This window comes from Macrotis lagotis, chromosome X (assembly GCF_037893015.1).
Source record: "Macrotis lagotis isolate mMagLag1 chromosome X, bilby.v1.9.chrom.fasta, whole genome shotgun sequence".
Lineage (NCBI taxonomy): Eukaryota > Metazoa > Chordata > Mammalia > Peramelemorphia > Peramelidae > Macrotis > Macrotis lagotis.
In genome coordinates this window covers 601,513,894-601,536,063 of record NC_133666.1, presented here as the reverse complement: position 1 = coordinate 601,536,063, position 22,170 = coordinate 601,513,894, and the positions used below count along the sequence as shown (strand labels likewise).

At 33.4% G+C, this 22,170-nt stretch overlaps 1 long non-coding RNA gene across 2 annotated transcripts in view; it reads left to right on the top strand.

Annotated features, from left to right (window-relative positions):
• The window catches only part of LOC141503363 (uncharacterized), a 41,763-nt gene extending 39,962 nt beyond the window's left edge, over positions 1 to 1,801 (top strand). For both annotated transcript variants that reach the window (XR_012472826.1, XR_012472827.1), the window contains exon 3: positions 726 to 1,801. This is a non-coding gene — a long non-coding RNA (uncharacterized LOC141503363). The remainder of the gene's footprint in view (positions 1 to 725) is intronic.
• Positions 1,802 to 22,170: the final 20,369 nt, after the last annotated feature.

The window sequence follows — 22,170 nt, the reverse complement described above, 5'->3', positions numbered from 1 at the left end:
AAGTCAAAGAGAAACCCTCTGAGAAAACCTAAAATAGGTCTATTGAGGCCAGTCAAGGCGATTTTAGGAGCTTTAGCTGTATTAGGGAAGATTCCTTTGCCCAAAGACATTTCCCCTGCAATATTGTGACCACAGCAGAGACTTTAAGTTAACTTTTATCTCTCAAACAGATCATAAGCTTCTAAGATCAAGGATTATGCTTTATTCAACCTTGTCTACTTGCCAGAGCCTTTTATATAGCAAATAGTTAAGAAACCTTTTCCCAATGAATTTTATCAATCAATCAATCAATTTACCATTACTTATCACCAGCAATGTTCCTGATCTTGTGCTAACTCACGAAGATACAGAGATAAACAAGAAAACTTTCCTGGACTCATGCAAAGATATTCATAGCTGAATCTTTCAAATTCATAGTTTCATTGAGTTGGAAGGTCATTTAGTCAAGTCATCTTTTACTGAGAATCCCCTGTGCAAAATCTCCTTGATAAGAGATGATCTAGCTTCATCTAGAACATCTCCAGTAATGAAGAGCACATTAGGTTTTGAGACAACAGTCCATTTCAATTTATGTTGCTTGGATTCCTTAGGGAGATTTTCATTCTACAAAATCTAACATTTTCACCTTTTGATATCCAAATACAGCCCCATTTATTTTGCTGAGGAAATAGTTATGCTCCTTAGGGTCAACCAAAATAATTGTTATCTCTTTTTCCTCCTGACAGATATGTCAACAACACTACTTCTCTTCAAATAGGCTTCAAGTGATTATTTCCTGGAATTCTGTAATCCTGTTCATCCTCCTCTGGATACACCCCAGCTTGGCAGTGTCCATGCAAAAATACAATTGCCTACAGTAGAAAAGGAGCTCAAGATGATGTCTGCTGAGGGTAGAGTTCAGCAGGACTTTCACCTGGCTCTGGACACTGTTACTTCTCTTAATATACCTCAAGGTCTCATAAACATTTTTAGTTACTACTTCACATTAATGACTTTTACAGAGTTTACATTCCACTAAAAATCAAGGTCTTGCTTATGATTCTAGCTGTTCTGAAATTCTCCCTATGAGACTCAGAAGGGATAAGTCATAATCTACAGTTTGTTGATGATATTGAAATGAAAGGAATCACACAACAGATTGCAGCACAGATGCCATTGTTTAAAGGACTGTTTTCATAGGCTTCATTTTTGGCCAGGAAAGGGAGGAAAAAGAAAAGTGATAAACAGCATTTACTGGGACTGGTTGAAAAAGTTATTCTGGGAATTGAAGACTATGCAAAGCTGGCCCCTGGCAGAAATGGGAAATAAGAAAAAAAAAAGTCTGAGACCCACCATTTCCTGATCTATGCCTTTTCTTTATTTCAAAATAGCCAGAATATTTCTCATGCTTCCAATTCCCTTTTTCTGTCTCTATCTGAGAGAGAGAGAGAGAGAGAGAGAGAGAGAGAGAGAGAGAGAGAATAAAAAGGAGGAGGAGGAGAAGATGATGAAGAACAACAACGATAATGACAATGACAAACAGGAGGGAAAAGTGAAGAGGAGGAAGAGGAAAGAGAAAAAGAAAACATTTATGAAGCACTTTCTATATATCTTACCCTCCCTAGGTTTTGAGACCACAAATGCAAACAAAAAGTCCCTATCCTTAAATCTAATTGGAAAAGATAATATATAAAGGGAAATGGGAAAAAAAAAACAACCAGAGAGGAGATCAGAAGGAAGGGATGGGAGATTTTTGTCTTGGGGAAAGGAGTTGGGGAGTTAGGGATTAAATCAGGTTTGGAATGACCATATTTGACATGGTTATTTCCTCAAATAGAGGTTCAGGGATCATTCTACCCATCAGAGGAGACTTTGCAGGTGAATGCATTGACAGCATGAAAAAATGCAACAGGGATTACTGTGGCAATAGACAGAAAATTGATGCAGGTGTCTATAGACAGAATTACAGAATTTTATAATTAGAAGGGACAGCAATATCTGTCTAGTTAAACCCATACATCATTTCCAACTCTTTCCCTCTCTACCCAAATTTCCTTTGCAACCTTTTTTTGATAAATATTTAATATGACTCTTGTTAGGATACCTTCCAAATGAAGGAAAACCCTCTAATTACTTAGTTTTGGAGTAACCATAATTATTAGAAAGGTTTTCTTGATATCAGGACCAAATTTGATATTTTACTATTTTCTCTTATTTATCCTCATTCTGTCCTGAAAAGTCTCTTCTATTTGAACCTTTTAGATATTTGAGGAAGAATATTACTTCATTCTCTGATTTTTCAAACTAAATAGATACACAATCTCAGGTCTCTGTCCTGTGAAGCACTAGTTCTCTAACTTTAAGATTCTACTCTCTAGGCCTGTGATGCCAAATTAACAATGATGGCTTTGACCCTATACCAAGATGAGGTCAAAATGGATACATGATTTAGACATAAAGGGTAATACCTTAAGCCAATCAGGAAAACAAGGAATTGTTTATTTGTCAGATTTATGGAGATGGGAGGAGGTTAGGAGCAAACAAATGATAGAGGACAATATAAAATACAAAATGTTAATTTTGATTACATTGAATTTTAAATATTTTTGCACACATAAAACCAATGTAACCTAGATTTGAAGGAATGCTGAATGCTGTAAAACAATTTTCACAGCTGATGTTTCTGATGAAAGATTCATTTATAAAATATATAGAGCACTAAGTCAAATTTATAAGAATACAAGTAATTCCCCAATTGATAAATGGTCAAAGGTTATGAACACAGTTTTCAGATGAAGATATTAAGACTATCTAATCACATGAAAAATACTCTAAGTAATTATTGATTAGAGAAATGAAAATTAAAGTAACTCTGAGATACCACTCCAACCTTATTAGATTGGTTAAAATGAAAAAAAGGAAAATGATCACGACTGAAAAAAATGTGGGAAAACTGGGACACTAATGTACTGCTGGTGGAGTTGTGAACTGACCCATTCTGGAGAGCAATTTGGAACTAAGGCCAAGAAATTACAAAATGGCATAGTCTTGATCCAGAAATCCCAATCCCAAAGATATCATGCAAAAATGGAAAAAGATCTATATACAAAGTATTTATAGCAAGCTCTTTGTGTAGAGGTAACAATTGGACATTAAGGGAATGCCCATCAATTGGGGAGTGGCTGAAAAAATTGTGGTCTATGAGTTTCATGGAAATACTATTCTTCTGTCAGAAATTATGAATGGGGGATTTCAGAAAAACAAGTACTAATACTAAGTAAAGTGAGCAGAATCAGGCAAACACTGTACACATTATCAGCAGCATTATAAGATATCTATGATAGACTTACATTCTCTGAGCAATTCAATGAGGAAAGACAGTTCTAAAAGACATAATAGAAAATGCTACCAACTATGGATGTCTCAATGCAGACCAAAGAATATTATTTTTATGGGTTTTTTACTTCTCATTTTTCTCATTTATTTTGATTCTTTTATAACATGACTAATATGGAAATATATTAAAAATGATTGTACATATATAACCTAAAAAAGAGAAAATGATGATTTTTTTGTTTTTTTTCTTGTTTTATCAAGCATATTGTTTTTTGTTTTGTTTTATCTTTATTTATCAAATATATATATTTTATTTCATTAAATATTTCCCAATTACAAATAAAAAATTTTAACAATATTTTAAAATTTCAAGTCCCAATTTCTCCCTTTTCCTCCCTCCTACACTTTATCTTTCTTTGAGAAAGCAAGTAATTTGACACTAATTTTACATGTGAAATCATGTCCAAGATATTTCCATATTAGACAAGATGAAAGAGAATACAGACAAAAATTAAGAAACAGAAAGAGCATTTAAAAATATGTTTCATTCAGCACTCAGAATTCATCACTACTATCTTTGGTGGTAGATAACATTTTTTTTATCATAGATTCTTTGGAATTGCCTTTCTCATTGTCTTGATTGTCTTTCACAGTGTATTATTTTTATAATATTACTGTTACTATGTGCAATGTTGAGCTGGTTCTGCTCATTTAATTTTGCATTAATTCATATAAGTCTTCACAGGTTTTCACGAACCATCCTGTTTGTAGTTTAGATAATAATATTCCATCATAAACATATACCACAACATTTTCAGCCATTCTGCAGCTGATGGGCATCCCCTTATTTTCCAATTCTTTGCTAACAGAAAAAGAACTGCTATGAATTATTTATATACACCTTTGCACAAAATTATATCTATCCTCACATTCTAAAAGTAAGGAAACTGAAGCTTAATGAGGCAATGTGATTTGTACAAAGTTATATAGATAATAAGTGAAATAACTAGAACTTAAACACAGTCTTTGGACTTTAAGAATAGTATTATTCCTAGTATTTTATATTGCCCAGTAATTACCATTCAAGCCAACAACTAGTTTCTTTGCTCATATTAAGACCTTTGGGTTGTAAGTTCCATTGAGCTTTTGGTGCCACCTGTAAATTCTCTCATGGGTAAGAGGTGAGATCATATTCTTTCCATACTTCTAAAATCATGCCCAGAAGTTGAATTCCCTAATAAATGTGAGTAACAATATTCCTGAAGTTTCAGAATATCATAAAAGCAGACTGTTCAGTAATGAAAATATCTTGAAATTAGATCCGGAGAAGAAAGTAAGTCAAAACATACCACATATCTTCAAGCCCCATCTGTTTCAACTATAAAATGGAAGGAGTAACAAGTCTTGTAATAATTCTAAAATTTTGTAATATCTATCTATCTATCTATCTATCTATCTATCTATCTATCTATCCATCTATCTCTCTCTCTCTCTCTATCTATCTATCTATCTATCTATCTATCTATCTATCTATATGTATATAAAGCTCTTTGAAAACCTTAAAGCATTATTTAAATGTTAGCTATTGACATTATACCAACAAATTATGTAAGGAGTTAATGAAATGGGAAATAATGACAATAAATTTTAAAGTACAAAATATTATAACACTGTGTAAATTTATAGTACTTAAGTAGAAAGTAATGGTAATAATAGAATCACAGATGTAGACCTGAAAAGGAATATTGAGAATACTTGATTCAAGGTTTTTCACCATATAGATAAGGAAAATGAAACCCAGAGATATAAAATAACTTGGTCAAAGTGAAACAGATAATTGACAGCAGTGGTTAAATTCAAATGAAAATTTTCAGTAATAGAAATAGAAATAGTAGCAGTAGTGGCAGCAGCAGCAATAGCAGTAGAAATATTAATAAAAGTAATGGTAGATGTTAGTATTGGTGACCATGATAGTAATAATATTAGTTGGAATTATAGTTGTAGTAATAACGTTAGAAACTTGTAATACTAATAAGTAGTAGCACTATTAATGGTTAAAGTCAATGGCGTCTATTGTTTTATCCCCTATTGAACTCAATTATTTAACTGTACTCCATATACAAAATCTCTTCTAGGTGAGATACCTCCCTCTGAATAATTTGATCATCTGCAAAATGACCCTGACAATAAAGATGGAATAAAATGAATGAAAGCTATTCTCCCCACCATCATGCACTCTGGAAGAGAAAAAAGGAAGAAGGAAAAGAGTTTATTTCTTTTCAAGAGTTGAATTCTTCCTCCATAGCCTCTTTAAATAACCTGCAGCAAAGCTTATTGCATCCTAGCAAGCATATAGATGATCCATTAGTCAGTCAATAGCTAGCCATCATACAATTCCATCAAATTTGACTGAAAACTTGTTCATACCTTCTAATGCAGCAAAGAAATATAAAAGCCAACTTTATACTTCCATTATTCTGCCTTTTTAATATTACTGCTAATAATCATAGAAATTATGGTATTAATAGTAAGAGTATTTCTCCAAATCACTAACAATTACTATTGCTAGCAATTGTGATACTTAATAATAGTAAAAATAATGTTATTTAGTACTTGATATGGTACTTATTATGGTGGTAGTTGATATTAAGAGGAGGAGGTAAAATATAAAAAGAACAAGGAGGAGGAGAAAGGTATTTCTATGTCTGTGGACTTCAAAGACCATCAGAGCAAATAGAAGCCAGGGAAGGCTAATCATATCTAAAATCTGGTTATAGTTTATCTATTCTCAGATTTAAGGTTCAAGTGTAATATAATAATACTTCCCACTATTAATTCTTAGAGTAGTCCTTTCCCAAGCTTCCAATTTATTTGTTCAGTTATTTATTGAACACATTGTTCAATTGTGTTTCAGTTGTCTGACTCTTTGTGGACTCATTTGAGGCTTTTTTTTTGCAAAGATACTAGAGTAATATACCATTTCCTTTTCCAGTTCATTTTACAGATAAGAAACTGAGGCAAATAGGGTTAAGTCAGGATCACATAACTCATATCTGAGGCCAGATTTGAACTTAGAAAGATGAGTCCTCCTGACTCCAAATACAGGAATCTTTCCATTGTGTCATCTAGTTGCCCACAGTCAACACATCTTGATGAAACTACAGATATATGAAAGGAATTTCTTATATGGAGTCTATTTACTAGGATGAATACGTTATTATCTGTGATGTCGCTGGTCTTTAGGAAGTTAAAGTCTGGTTATAGAGGCTTATAAGCAACTCTAATCAGAGACTGCATATAAATAATAAAATTTGCAGAACTTTTGAGAGTTGCAAAGTGCTTTAGATGCTATATTATTTGGTCCACACAACAACTCTGTGGGATAGACACTATCACTATCATTATTTTACAGATAAGACAACTAAATAAAATCATGAGGATAGGGCTATATGGCTTTGGACAATTCATATGAATTGCTCATAGTCAAACAAGCAATCAATGTGTGAGGGAGAATTTGAGCTCAAGTATTCTTGACTCCAAGTTCAACCCTCTACCTACAGCTCCATTTAGTCAAAAAATAGTCACAGTGGCATTGGGGAAAATAGACATATCTGTAATAAGAACGATATGGGTTAAAGTATAGACTCTGATACTGAGATATGAGATATGGGGCAAGGCATTAAACCTTTCCATAAGTTGAGACAACTCTCAAAGAATATTGATTGTAGGGGAATGAACACATACCTCTATGCATAACTCATTACAATACTCTGAGCTACTTCCTTTACTTGCCTTATTAAACTTCAATGGTTCTCTATTGCCTATAGGATTGATAATTGATGAAAGGAGAAAAGAAACAAAAAATGAAAAAGGGAGGAAAGAATGAAAGGAGGGAGGGAGGGAGGAAGGAAGGAGGAAGGAAGGGAGGGAGGGAGGGAGGAAGGAGAAAGAATAAGGAAGAAAGCAAGGAAGAAATGGAGGAAGGAAGGAAATGAGAGGGAGAAAAATGGGGGGAGGAAGGAAAGAGGGGAAAATATTTAATTTGTCCGGACTTCAGTTTCCCCATGTGTAAAAATGAAACAGTTGGATGGCATGATTATCAAGCTTTCTTCTAGAACTAAATGCTAATTATAATCCTATCAACTGGCAAATTTGAGGTGTGAGGGGGCAGAGGAATTATCAGTTCTAGGGCACAATATGTGAGCATAGACATAAAGGAAGTTTGAATTTTTGAGGTTTTATCTTATAGGAAATGAGAAAATGTTGAAGACCAAAATATAGGGGGGAAGATGTAATTAAATTAAATTGCATTTTAATAAGATTCCCATTGGGGGAATATATTTATTATATCTCCTAGTCTCAATAATTTTCATGATAATTGCCCGTTTTTACATTCAACTTCTTTTCAGTCATATAAGTGTTGAGTAGAGACTTTCTCATTGAGTTTTCAGCAAGCTGTCACTGAGCAGAATTTTCAGGCAGAAAAAGGAGGGGAAGAAAACATTTTAAAATATGAACTTTGGGGAGTTTAACTGATAAAACCACAAACCCTTTGAAGACCATTTACTGGGCATGGGAATTTGACAGTAGATTTCCTTCTCACCAACCTATAGAGATGCCATTTAAGTTTCTGAAAGATAAACTGTTTGGGAAGGGCAGCTCCTAACCTTTAAATGTTGTCCATGAAAGCAGCTATGAAAGATGCTCAGGGCAGCCAGAAGAGCAATAGTACAATGACTCAGATGTTGGTTTTTATTTCTTTTAAGGCAGATAAAGTATCTTGATAGACTATCAATGAGAAGGTTCCTTTATGTGCCTTTCAAGAATTAAACCAAGAAAATGACAGCTATCTAACCCTTTTTGGGATTTGTAACCAAATTTCTATCATGTTTGTCAAATTTACTGTATATATATATATATATGTATATATATATATATATACACATATATATACATATATAAGCACATGTATACATATAGTTATATTTATATATTAATAAAATATATAATGTAAATCATGTTATATAATAAAATGTGTATATATAATCTACGTATATGTTTACATGTAAACATATATGGATAGATATACATAAACATGTATATTACTTTATTCATGTTTATATATACATGCATGACCATGGCTATAAGTATACATATACATGAGCATATATCCACGCATTCATGTACATTAAAATGGGAAACCACATATGCATAAACTTATACATACGTATATGGGAATGGATAAACACATATGCATAGATTTATATATTTGTGTACACAGAAGTCTACATGATATAATATAAATGCACATTTGAAAAATATTGTATGCGGATATATAGTCTATATCTTCATCTACATCTCCATTTGATATATGCATGTCCTAGAAGCCTAGAATTTTTTCTTTAGAACTACTCTGATTGCTAAAAGAACAATTTCAACTCTATTTTGCCCAAACTCAGGTCTTGAATGGATTACCTTATCATTTTCATTGCCCCATGTCAGCTTTCTCATATATATATATATATATATATATATATATATATATATATATATATATATATATATATTCTTCCTTAATTGAATGAAAGCTTTTGGGGGGGCAATTATGCTCTTGCTTGTTTATATTTGAATCTCTAGTGTTACTGCAATATCTAAATATCTAGGGTGTGATAAGTACTTTATCATCTGTGCATACATTAGACATGAAAACACATGCATCTATGTATAAATTTATTATACAAAAATATTTATAAATATCTGTTTATATACATCTATTTATATCTGTAGAATATTCATATGACTAGAAATTTTCATATGCAATAATCAATTAACATTTTTTCACTGCCTATTATGTTCCAGGCACTATGATAAAAACTGGGGGATACAAAAAAGAGAGTAAAGACAGTCCCTGCTCTCAAGGAATTTATTATGTAATGGACAGAGAGTATATGTAAGCCAATATGTACAAGCAAGCTAAGTTGTCAGTGGTGTATGACTCTTCTTGGCCTTTTCCTTCTCTAGGTCATTTGATAGATAAGGAAACAGGCCAATAGGGAAAAAAAGTTACTTGTCCAGTGTCATATAGCTAATTAGTATCTGAGACAAGATTTGAACTCAGGTACTCCTGACTCCAGAGCTGAACTCAAAGCAAGCTATATACAGGATAAATAGGAAATAATTAAGAGAGAAAAGGTACTAAAATTAAGGGGGATTGGCAGGGATGAAATGATAAATATTTAACCAACTGGTTCATGAAAAATTATGATCATATGACATTGTTTTAAGATTAATTTTCTTTGCTAATATTTTTCTCATTGTCTTAAGTCCAAACAATTATCCAAAAAAACAAATAAATTAGACCCTGATTTTCAGTTATAGATTTCTGAGGTTTAAATACACTGAAATTTTAACAGTTAATACTCAAGAGGCAGTACAAGCCAACTCCAAGATATTATTATGTGTGGTGAATATATTCATATATTTCTATGTATTATATGGATATACATGAGTGTCAGATATAGAAAGCTGGCCTCAGAACCCAAGAGACCTGAGTTCAAGTCCTGCCTCTGACAAAGCATGCTGCAGAACCCTTTGCAAGTCACTTAACCTTTCAGTGCTCTAAATGATTCTCTAATACAATCCACTGCCAAGAAGGTGCTGACCTGCTTTGGGAGGGAAAGTTTCACTATTGAGAAATTTTCTATATGAATTTTAAAAAGCACAAAACTAAAAATTCCTTATATACCTGCATATGCATAGATAAGGTATCTCAGATTTTAGGTGACTGAATGCACTATATTTATTTAAACACACACACAGCAGTTTGAAAAGAATTAGACTCAGAATAAAATAGGAGAAAGAGCAAAGTGAATTGCCACTGGGAACCTATAAAATTCTTTTCACAACCACCAATTTCTGCAACAAATAGGGAGCCATTTAAAAAAATACCAATATTTTAATCAGTGATTGTAGGACTTTAATTTGTGGAATGCTGTAATCTCCAAAGAATTAAAACTGTATATTCTGAAAAGGTCAATGGAAAGGTTCATGGTGGGTGTCAGACAGCTGCAGTGTATTGCAAATCATTAATAATGAAAGAAAATTAGAGTAAAGGATGCCATCAAATAAATGGATGAAAAGAAAAGAAGATGAGCTCTTCATGTGTGGCCTGTATGCTCTACTAGCACCTTTACAATTCCAATTGGAATTAAAGACCATTTCTATTACACTGGGACCTCCATAGCAAGTTACATAGAATGAGCATGTGTGAATAAGCTGAAATCATCTACTGGGAATCTCCACATCAGTGAATATTTGAGGACATATCATATCAAGGCAGTAATAAGACATTTTTATTAATGCAAAGGTGTAGACTAAAATCTATTGCTAACTAGACTATCCTATCCAGAATTAAAGATGTAAAAAGATTTTCATTGAAAATCCTGATCAGAAATGGCATGACATCACTATAGAATCAGAAGGATATTGTCATGCAAATCTCAATCCAAGACTATAATAATTGGAATAATGGCAGGACCAGTGATCATGATGTATGGCTTCAAGTTGGACTCTTTGTTGGCTGCATGGATATAACAGGAGTTTGAGGACCAATGAGTGTCTGTAGGTCAGAAGGTAAGAGTTTCACTTCAGCCTCATTATTTATTTGAGTTATCAAGAACTTTGAGACAAAAGAGTCACACATAGGAGTTCTTTCTTAAAGCTACACAAGCAATTTGCAGTAGCTGGAAGAAGTATTGCAAATACTGAGTAACAGCATTTCCACTTCAATCTCAATAAATCAAATTGAAAAGAATCACAGAAACAGTAAAATGAAACGGGGAAACCCAAAAGGGGTGGAGAAATTCTGAGCTTTGACAGAGAAGAAAGGAAGATCAAGTTAGGGTATCAGGCTCTTCAAAAGTCTTAGTCAACTGAAACTATTGGTTGCAATCATTGCTTCAAGGCCTTAGGGAAGTTCTATTTGCTTCACAAATTTTCCCTCCTTGTAAATGTTTCTTGTGTCTTGATTTTGAGTCTGACATAAAAAGACCAAGGGTTAGGTGGAGATATAAAAAAATTAAATTAGGACAAGGAAAGAAATGTATATATAAACAGTATGAATTTTATTATATTGGGACCCTGAGTTATTGTGATTATACTAATAACATTTTTGGTATCAGATATAGAATCTAAAAAATAGTATATGTTCTTATATGAATCTACCCTTAGGTGAAAAATGAACAGTTGTAAAGATGTATGGGTAATTAAAGAGGGTAAGATGGAAATGAGCTGGATTTAGGTAAGACTGGCCTTGGTAGGATTCAGCTTTGCCCTTTCCAGAAGAGATAAGGGAGAAGAAAGAACTTAGTAGTTTCCACAGTGCAACTTACTGATGTTACATACATATGCATACATATATAACAAATATTCATCTTGCATGGACCTGCATACACACACACACACATACACACACACACACACGTATGTGTAGAAGCATGCATATGTGTATCTTAGTGGACTGTATCTCATAGTGGAAAACCCTTAGGTTCCTTCTCAGCATTATTTATATGCTATTCTTCTAACAAATTTCCAAAGGCTTCCAAAGATTCAGAGTCTTCTAGTTGCTAGTTTTTAAATTCCAAATCTCCTTTTCCCTTCTCATTTCCCCATTTTAATGCATTCCTATCCATACATGTATATGTGCTTTATTTAAGGCTATAAATGTGTGTAAAGAAATACACAAGATTTCATATGCATATATGTATTTATGAACATACATGAATATATACAAACCTCACACACAAATATACACACACAACAAACTTCATGGATGCATGTTAAGTATATCAATATACTTCATATACATATATGAATTTTGTTAGGAAGATTATCCAATGAGTGAAGCCTCTAAAATGGATTCTACTTTTAGTCACTTAGAAATATAGATGAAAAAAAATAGATTTAAGCCGAAAAGGCTTTAGTTATCTTCAGTGCTTCAGGGTTCCAAAGAACTTAGCTATAGCAAGGAGTCATCATCTGCCCCAATGGGAACAGCAAATGATATCACTAGGCGTTATTAGCATAGTCATAGTTTTGTAGTTATAAATTGTTCTTCCATTTCTCTAGTTTCCTTACAAGGAGACCACTTCATGCAATCACACTGTTTCTACCTTCTCACTGTGATATATGTGACTGTGTTTGTGTGTATGTGCACTTGCACACCTATCTCTCCACTGGAATATTCTTTTATATATGTCTCATTTTATGTGTTCTCTATTCCCATTGATTATATATGTATCTGCTGAAAAATGTGTTCTGAGGTTATTTGAGAAAAATCATGCCACTACTTTTATTACTATGTTATTTCATTAATATTTTTTCTTTGAACTAAATATGTCCTCTAACTAAAAAAAAAAAAATATAAACATAGGTAGTTGTGTGAGATGTGATTTCAGTAGATGCTCACCCATACAGAAAATCCATTGATGAAGAACTGTCTTGAAGACCTACAGTGTTGACTTCAAAGATTCCATCACATAATACATAAAGATTGGCTCATGGGAAACATAGTTCTTAAGTGACCCCCAAGGAAGAAATATAACATTAAAAAATTGGGGGAAAATATCATGACAATATTCTGTAATATGGAGGCAATATTTAGTTAAGAGATTTAAGCATAAGGGAGGATATAATTATTATAATTGGATATATCACCTCCAGAATCAAAGTTAAAAATATCCTTTCTTGGACATTCAAAGTCATTTTTGATGTGATTCCTTTCAGCCTTTCCAGTTTTCTTACACCTTATACCTTATCCTACCCCTGCAATATCTTTAATCAAATGACATTGTTCCATGAGCAAGGCACTGCATCTGAAAAGGAGTGTCTCAATCTCTTGCCTTCCCTTACTTCCTTCAAGTTCCTGTTAAAATCCTATTTTTTACAAGAAGCCATTCCAAATCTATTTTGATTCTAGTGCTTTTCCTCAATTATTTCCAATTTATCCTAAATGTACTTTAGTCATGCATAACTGTTTGAATATTATCTCCCCAATTTTTGTGAACCCCTTGAGAAATTATCTTTTGCATTTTTTAATCCCACAGGTCTAACAAAGTGACAGTCATTGAATAAGTATTTATAAATATTTATTAACATACACACACAAATGTACACATATACATATATCCAGTTGAAATCCCATTGCCATTATACAGATTTGGTTTAACAGTGAGAGAGACACTGATTCAGAAAACACCAGAACATCAGATATGTGTACAACCTGAAGTCTTCCTTTTTAGAGCTGCTTCTTGTGCACTTTGATGGTCAGGAAAGTAGTATTATGGGGAGAGGTAGTGACAATCATGATGTGTTTGTATATTTTCTTCACTCACTCCCTTCAAAGTATCTCATGAACTTCTCCTAAATATACTTGTGATTTAACTCTAATTAATAAATCAGTTTAGGAGAAAGGAAAGTTAATAATAACTGCTATTTATCAGTGAATCTGAACTAAGACTCCTTAGTTACTCTTCTAGGGACAAATATAAGAGCATTCTCTTTTTTGAGAGCACCAAACATAGAGTATTCCCTTTTTGTCTTGAGGTTGGTCTGTTGAAATAGCAACATTTATAATGATAATCAGAGAAATAATGACAGCTTATATTTTACAGACTTTATAGTTTTAAAATGATTTATTTTTAATAAGATCAATCTCAGGTGCCATCTTCTATATGAAACCCTTTCAGATTCCCATTTCTAAAGTGATTCTTCTTCCTCAAATTGTCGTTGGGCACTTTAGATTTTCCCATTTACCTTTATCACATTCAATTTTATATTATATGGCTTTGTGTATGTGCCATATATCAATAGAATGTAAACTCTTTGAAGGTAAGGACTAAGTCTTCTTTCATTTTTTGTATTCCTAGGTTGTTTCATAAGATATCATAACCAAAGAATTACTTACCAAGTGGTGAATGTACTGTTAATAGGATGTGTGGACATGGATGGATTAGATATGTATATATTGAATATGCATTAGAGGGAAGCATATCAATAGTTAATATCAGTGGTCAATTAATGTTTGTTGAATTGAAAAACATTCAGATGAAGTAGGAAATTCAGATGTTATACCCATTTTCTCAAAGAGGAAAATGAGGTTCAGAAAGTTAAGTTTCTTAACCGCAATAACAAAATAACATGTCTCCTTGCAGGAGAATCAATGCTTTTTCCAGGATTCGTAGCAGAAGGCTAGAAGCAAATGAGAAGGACAATGCATGGTTATAGATTGTCCTCAACTAAAAAAGGGATAGAGTAAATTTAAGACAAAACTGGAATATAATGATATTAGATATATCATAAGAACATGAAGAGCAATATTTCAAATATAAATGCACATATTGCAGTCAGAAAATTATATCCTTAATGACATACATTTATTTTGGCACAAGATGGCATCTAAAGATTCTGACCTGACCAACCTCACAGGAAAAACTATGTATATAGATAATGCCTATTATTTAGAATAAATCATTCCATGCATTTATCTCAGGACATCATTGATAGCTTATACATCAGTTTACATTTATAAAATAGATGCTATTAAAAGGACAATCAGTTGGACTCAGTGCTAACAGGAGGTGGAGAATGGACTGTCTTGCCTTTGAAAAACTATAAAGTTCCTTTAATATACCCAAATTTCTCCAAGGCGGGGGGGGGGGGGAGAAGATGTTTTATAAGACAGAGTTTTATTGGTTTAGTTGTTTGACTGTCAGATATGGCAATACAGAAGACAATGGAGTGACTCATGGGTGTGGGTGTGAATAAACTTCAAGATATAATCAATGAGGAATCTTAAAGAGTAGCAGTAAAGTATGTCATCAGTGAAATGGGGAAAGAGAAGAGAATAAGCATTTATAAATCACCATTATGTTTCAGACAGTGTGCTTTAAAGTACTTTGTAAATATTAATTTCATTTGATCATCACCACAACTGTGCAAGGGAAGTGCTATTTTTTTCACCATTTTACAATTGAGGAAACTGAAATGTATGGAAGTTAAATCATTTGCTTAGGCTCATATAGTTAATAAATTTCTCAGGCTAAATTTGATTGAAGGTCTTCTGAAGTACATTTTGCCATTTTCTCTACTATACCACCAGATGTCTTTAAAGAAGATTGGTTGAACCATTCTGGAGCATAATTTGGAACCATACCAAAGGGCTATAAAGCTTGATCCAACAATATCACTACACTCTTGTACTCCAAAGACAGGGAAAAGACAAGTACAAATATAATCATAACAACTTTTTGTAATGGAAAAGAACTGGAATTTGAGGGGATACCCATCAATTGGGAGATGGTTGAGCAAGGTATAGTGTATGAATTTATGGACTTATAGATCTATAAGAAATGATGAACAGACTGATTTCAGAAAAAATATGGAAAGATTTACATGAGCTGGTACTGTATGAAGTAAGTAGAATGAAGATAACATCATGCACAGTAATAGCAATGTTATGAGATAGTCAATTATGAGAGATTTAGCTGTTCTATTGAAATCAAAGACAATTTCAAAAGATTTATGATGAAAAATGCCATCTACATCCTGAGAAAGAACTACAGAGCTTGAAAGTAAATTAAAGCATACTATTTTCACTTTTTTAAAAAATTGCTTCTTATTTTTTCCTTTTGTTCTGATACTTCTTTTACAGCATGACTAATATGGAAAAATGTACAAAATGATTGTGAATGTGTAACTTCTATCAGATTACTTGATGTCATAGGGAGGGGGAAGGAGAAAATTTTATAGAAATGAATGTTGAAAAGTATGAGAGACCATGAGCCAGTGTCTCAGCATATGGTTAGACATGTTTGGGCTACAGTCCTTATCACTGATGAGATCACAGATCGATCTGAAATTTGAAGTGTTAAGAAGTATGTGTTACAGGGAAATCTCCAAGTCTCCAATGAACAATTGGTTGGTCACTATCCCTCGTGTTCAAAGAGAACCAAAATGATATCACTATCTTAGAGTCAAGGAACAGTGTGCCCAATAATGGGTGATCAGATCATGGAAGACTTTATCAGAGGTCAGATACAAGTAATTAAGATGAACATTTGGAGTAGAGATGGCTATAAATTTTTTTAATTTTATGGGTTTTTATGTTTATGTGTTTAAGCCACAACAATTTTCTTTGCTCATGGAATAAAAACCTTCTTAGCTGTAGGTATATTATACCAGGAGAGCTTGTTTTGTTGGACAACAATACATAAGAGTAATAGGTTTTCATACTTGCTAGGACACGTGAATACCTCACCCAAGCTCTGGATTTCTGAACCCTTGAGAATACTTCACATCCCTGCATCAAAATTGAATATGTGATAGAAGCTGGGTAAATATACTACTTTTATTCATTCAGATATCCATCTACCAATCAAGTACTGAGTTAGATGTAGAAGATCTAAAGGTAGGAATTAAATAGGCTTCTTTTCAAGAAGCTTGCATTTTATTAGAAGGAAAAAGACCACATGTGGAAAAGAAAATACAAATTATATAGGTTATAAATATAAAATAATTTGTGGGTATTAGTAACTGGGAAGATGGGATGAGGAAAGAACTCATATAAGATATGGCATTTGAGCTGACTGATTATTTGAAGTAGTCATTTGTTATTTTTTAGCTGTGTCTGATACTTCATGACCCTGTATGATATTTTCTTGGCAAATATACTGGAGTGTTTTGCCATTTCCTTCTCTAGTTCATTATACAGAAAAGGAAACCATGGCAAATAGGATTAAATGACTTTCCTAGAGTCTTACAGCTAATAAATGTCTAAGATCAAATCTGAACTCATATCCTCCTGACTTTAGGCCAGACCTTTATCTACTGTGTTCCTTGAAGAGAGCAAATGGATTTTCAAAGGAAGAGTGAGAATGGAGTGCATTCCAAGCATGAGGGACTGTGTAATGAGTTAAAGAGAGAGTTCATAGAGCAAATAAACTACTTTTAGTGAACTCTTTTTTTGGAAAGATTTTATTTATATTGAATTTTACAATTTTTCCCCTAATCTTGCTTCCCTTCCCCCCACCCTCCACAGAAGAGAGTCTGTTATTCTTTACATTGTTTCCATGGAATGCATTGATCTAAGTTGAGTGATGAAAGAGAAATCATATTCTTAAGGAAGAAACATAAAGTATGAGGTATAGCAAAATCACATAATGATGTAATATTTTTAAAAATTAAAGGTAATGTTTATTGATCTCCTGAAAATGAAAAAAAATATATTTACAAAATCCATGGTACTAAAGAATTCACAATTTAGACCAAAAGGCATATGTTGTATTGTTGGTATTGCTGTTGTTTTCTGTTGTAGTAGCCTTCCTCTTATTTTTTCAGACATTTGCTATGAGCTCCTGCCTTTTCCTTCTTTTTCACGTCCTATTACTCAGATGTCTTCTACTACTATCTCCTCTACCCTGTCTCATGTGATGAAATTGTCTTACTTCCTACCAACACTAACCCCTCTTCTTGTTAATGTGATCACATTCCATCCGATCCCCTTCTGTCATTCTCACGTTCTCACTTATTTTCAGTCTTTCTCTGTTTATTGGATCATTCTCTGCTTACTGAACTATACTCTTGTTTTCCCCATCCTGAAAAAAACTCACTTGATCCTTTTCCCCAGCAACTAAGTCCTATACGTCTACTTCCTCTCCTCTAATTTTCTTTTCAACACGCCAACTTCCAGACTTATCTTTCCACTGAAACTGCTCTGTTCAAAAGTTACTAATTATCTCTTAGTTGGCAAATCCAATGGGTTTTTTTCCCAATTCTCATCCTTTTTTATTTATCTGTAGTTGTTGACATGGTTCAACACTCTCTTCTTCTGGAGACTCTCTTCTTTCTAGCTTTTCTGGATTCTATTCTCTCATGGTTTTCCTCCTATCTGTTGGGCAACTCCATCTCTGTCTCCTTTATTAGATCTTCTTCAGATTATGTCCTCTAATCATAGATATCCTTGAGGTTCTATTCTCAGTCCTTTTCTCTTCTCCCTCTTTACTACTTTACTTGTTGATGCCATCAGCTCCCATGGATTAAATTACTCTCTCTATGCTAATGATTCTTCAATTTATTTATACTGCCTCAAACTCTGCTAACTTCCAGTTTTGTTATCTCCAACTGCCTTTCAAACATCTCAAACTGGATGTACAGTTGATATCTTAAAATCAATATGTCCAAAGTTGAACTCATTATCTTTTCCTTTAAATCCTACCTCCCCTCTTACCTTTTCTATTATTGTATAGGCAAAACATACTCCCAATCCCTCATCCTAACAAGCTAGGAGCTATTCTGGACTCCCCAAAATCTCTCATCCATCATATCCCATCTGTGGAACACAATCTCTGGAATACAATCCTTTACTCTGATGCTACCTCTACTGTAGGGCATTCCCTCATCATCTCATACCTTATCTATTGCAATAGCTTCCTGGTAGATCTGCCTACCTCAGATTTCTTCCTACTCTAATTCATCTTCTTTTCAGACACTAACATGACTTTTCTAAAGCACAGGTATGATCATATCCATTGACTCTAACTCCAATAACTCTCAATTACTTACCACATTCAAATTCAATATTCTATGTTTGCCATTCAAATTTTACCAAGATCTATACCCCTCCTATCTTTCTAGTCTTTCATCTTACATCCTGGCAAGTATTCTTTGATTTATTGACACTGGCCTTCTGACTGTTATGGTAAGAAGAAAAACCTCATCTTACCTCTGAGCTTTTTCTATGGCCATCTCCTGGAATTCTCTCCTTTCTTCACTTAATCTATTGTCCTTCCTAACAAAATTTACATCTCTTTTCCTAGAAACCTTTTACAAGCCTCCTTATTTCTAATTATTCTTCTCTATTTTCTATTCATTATATATGTATATATACATATTTTTACTATAATTTAGTTTACTAAATTAAACATCCATTGTGTACCTTCTTGGGGGTAAGAAGTATCTTTTGACTTTTTGTATCATTTAGCATTGTGTCCAACACAGTATAAGTATTTTATAATGTTTACTGATTAATTATTATTTTTTGAAAAATAAGCAATATAATGCTAGAGAGTGTTCTTATGAAACAAATGCAAGGAGGAAAAAGCATTAGACTCTACACAGAGCAGACACAAAAGGAACATATGTTGGTCACTGTCTTCAGGGTACTAGTGACACCTGTGGAACCCAATTCTTGCAATAGTTATGAAACTGGGGCTAAAATGAGAATATAGGGACACAAATTCACTGACTTACTAGCATTATTTTGTGTACCAAGGATATTCTGCAGAAATCAGTAATGGCCAGTAAATATTAGGGAGAAAAGGGAGGGATTTCTGACATGCCATTGTTGGTATTCCTGAGTGTTGAACTTTGTCTGAATTCTTTGTTTCTCTCATTTCTTAAGGAATACTTTTGGACTAAACATGTTGGTACTGGGAGATCTCAATGTGAAAACTCCAAGAAATTAAATATTTAAAGTTAAAAGCAGCTATCTAGACCAACATATACCCAAGAAGAAATCCCCACTTTGACATACCCAATAAGGGCTTGTCCACCTAACACCCAAACACTCCCAAGGAAGAAGGACTTCTCTTGTCATCCCATTCCACTGTTGGAGACATTAGGAAATATATTCAGACATCAAATATAACTCCACTTTTTTACAGTGAGTACTCAGTGACTCCCTGGATCTGCTTAGTGAGACCAAACAGAACAAGTCTAAGCCTTCTTTTACATGAAGTCCTTCAAATAACTGAAATTAGTACATGTTTTTCCTCAAAATTCTCCTTATCTACATCCTTAGTTCTTTCAGTGTGAAAAGTTGATTTTATTTTTAATTCTTGGAAAAAAAGTATATCCATGGCACATTACAATAAAAAAGATGATTGCACACATAACTACAAATCTGCCCTGTGTAACTTGATATTCCCTCCAAATATGTATCAATGTACTATGTAAATTTCTTTTTTCCTCTTTTTTCTTCCCCCCACATCTTAGAGATGGCTACAATTAGATACACATCTTTGTCTAATGGTAGTTATCTCTAGGATATTCATGTTTTATCTATCTATCTATATGTATGTATGTATAAATGGTGTGTGCAAATATCCATATGCCTATTTATTAGTTATTTTTCTGGAAGTCAATAGTATCTCTTCATATGACCATTAGTTTTTTTGACCATTCTGTTTCATTTTATAATACTCTAATTATTTGGTTGTTTTATCCAATGTTTTTCAAGATTCACAGATAGCTACCAGTTTTGGGTTGTTATTCTCCTGGAAATTTGTTTATTTCTTTTTTCCCAATTCAAAGTAATTTATTTTTCTGATTACATGTAAAGATACTTTCAATATTCACTCTTACAAAATTTTGAGTTCCTAATTTTTCTCCCTCTCTCCTACTTCTACCTCTTAAAGACAGCATGTCCTTTATTTTTAATTTGTGTTTTATAATAGTCATAAATGACAGTCCATGGCTTTCATTCTTAAAACTATATTGCTGTTACTGTATACAATGATCTCTTGGTTTTTCTCACTTTACTCTTTTTCATTTCATGAAAATGTTTCCATGGCTGTCTAAGATCAATGGATTCATTATTTTTATAGCAGAGTATATGCAACCATACAGTGCAAATTGTTCAGCCATTTCCCAGCTGATGGGAATCCCTGTAATTTTCAGCTTTTTGCCACCACAAAGAATTGCTGTAATCATAGCATTCACATTCAATGCTATGTTATTATTTGTGAATTTTCCTCCACCTTATTTTTACTTATTTTCTTTCTTAATCTGTCTTTTTTTACCCTAACCCTCTAACCTTATCTTCTGTCTCCCCTTCTACCCCTCCACTTTCTCCACCCCTCCAAAAGTCCCCCCATTCCCTTCCTCTTCTCTCCGAAATACCAAGTTGCACACCCTTTTAAAACTTCCTCTTCTACCCTGTCACTTAGTTTTTTTCCTTTATCATGTTCAGAAGACTTTTACACCTTCCCAGACATACATGTTATTTCCTCTTCAACCCAGATTAGATTGTTTGACCTTATCAGTCCTCCACTCCTTCTTTCTCTGAATTAGCCCTTCCTTTCATGCCACAATTTTTTTTAGGTTTCTGCTAGGCAATGAGGTTAAGTGGCTTGCCCAAGGCCACATGGCTAGGTAATTATTAAGTGTTGGAGGTCAGATTTTCACTCAGGTACTCCTGACTCCAGGGCTGGTGCTATATCTACTGCACCACCTAGCCACCCCTCATGCCACATTTTAATAATATAATTGCTACCCTTTCCCATTTTTTCTACCTAATTTTGTTTTTTTTAGAATCATATGGTCATACACAACTCAGTCTCCACCTTTCCTTCAACCTATTTTAGCAATGATGATAGTTTTAAGAATATTGAGAACATTTTCATATATATGTGTGTGTGTGTGTGTTTATGTCTTATCTCTACCTATCATCTACTTATCTATTTGTCTGTCTGTATAAGAGTATCATATAATAAGTCTTATGTTTTCCTTATATTTCTTCTGGATCTTTAATATCAAATTTTACATTATGTTCTGATTTCTTTTTTTGTTAGAATTACCTGAAGGTCTTTCAGTTCATCAAATGTCCATCTTTTTTCATTCAGGATTATACTTAACTTTGCTGGTTAAGTTAATCTTAGATGCATCCCCAACTCTTTTGCTCTTCAAAATCAAATGATCCAGGTCCTTCTAACCCATCCTCTCTATCACAAAAAGTAAAACCCCTCATTGCATTGATTGCTCTCTTCTGATGCTCTTCAACTTATTGGTCTCCCTAAACTT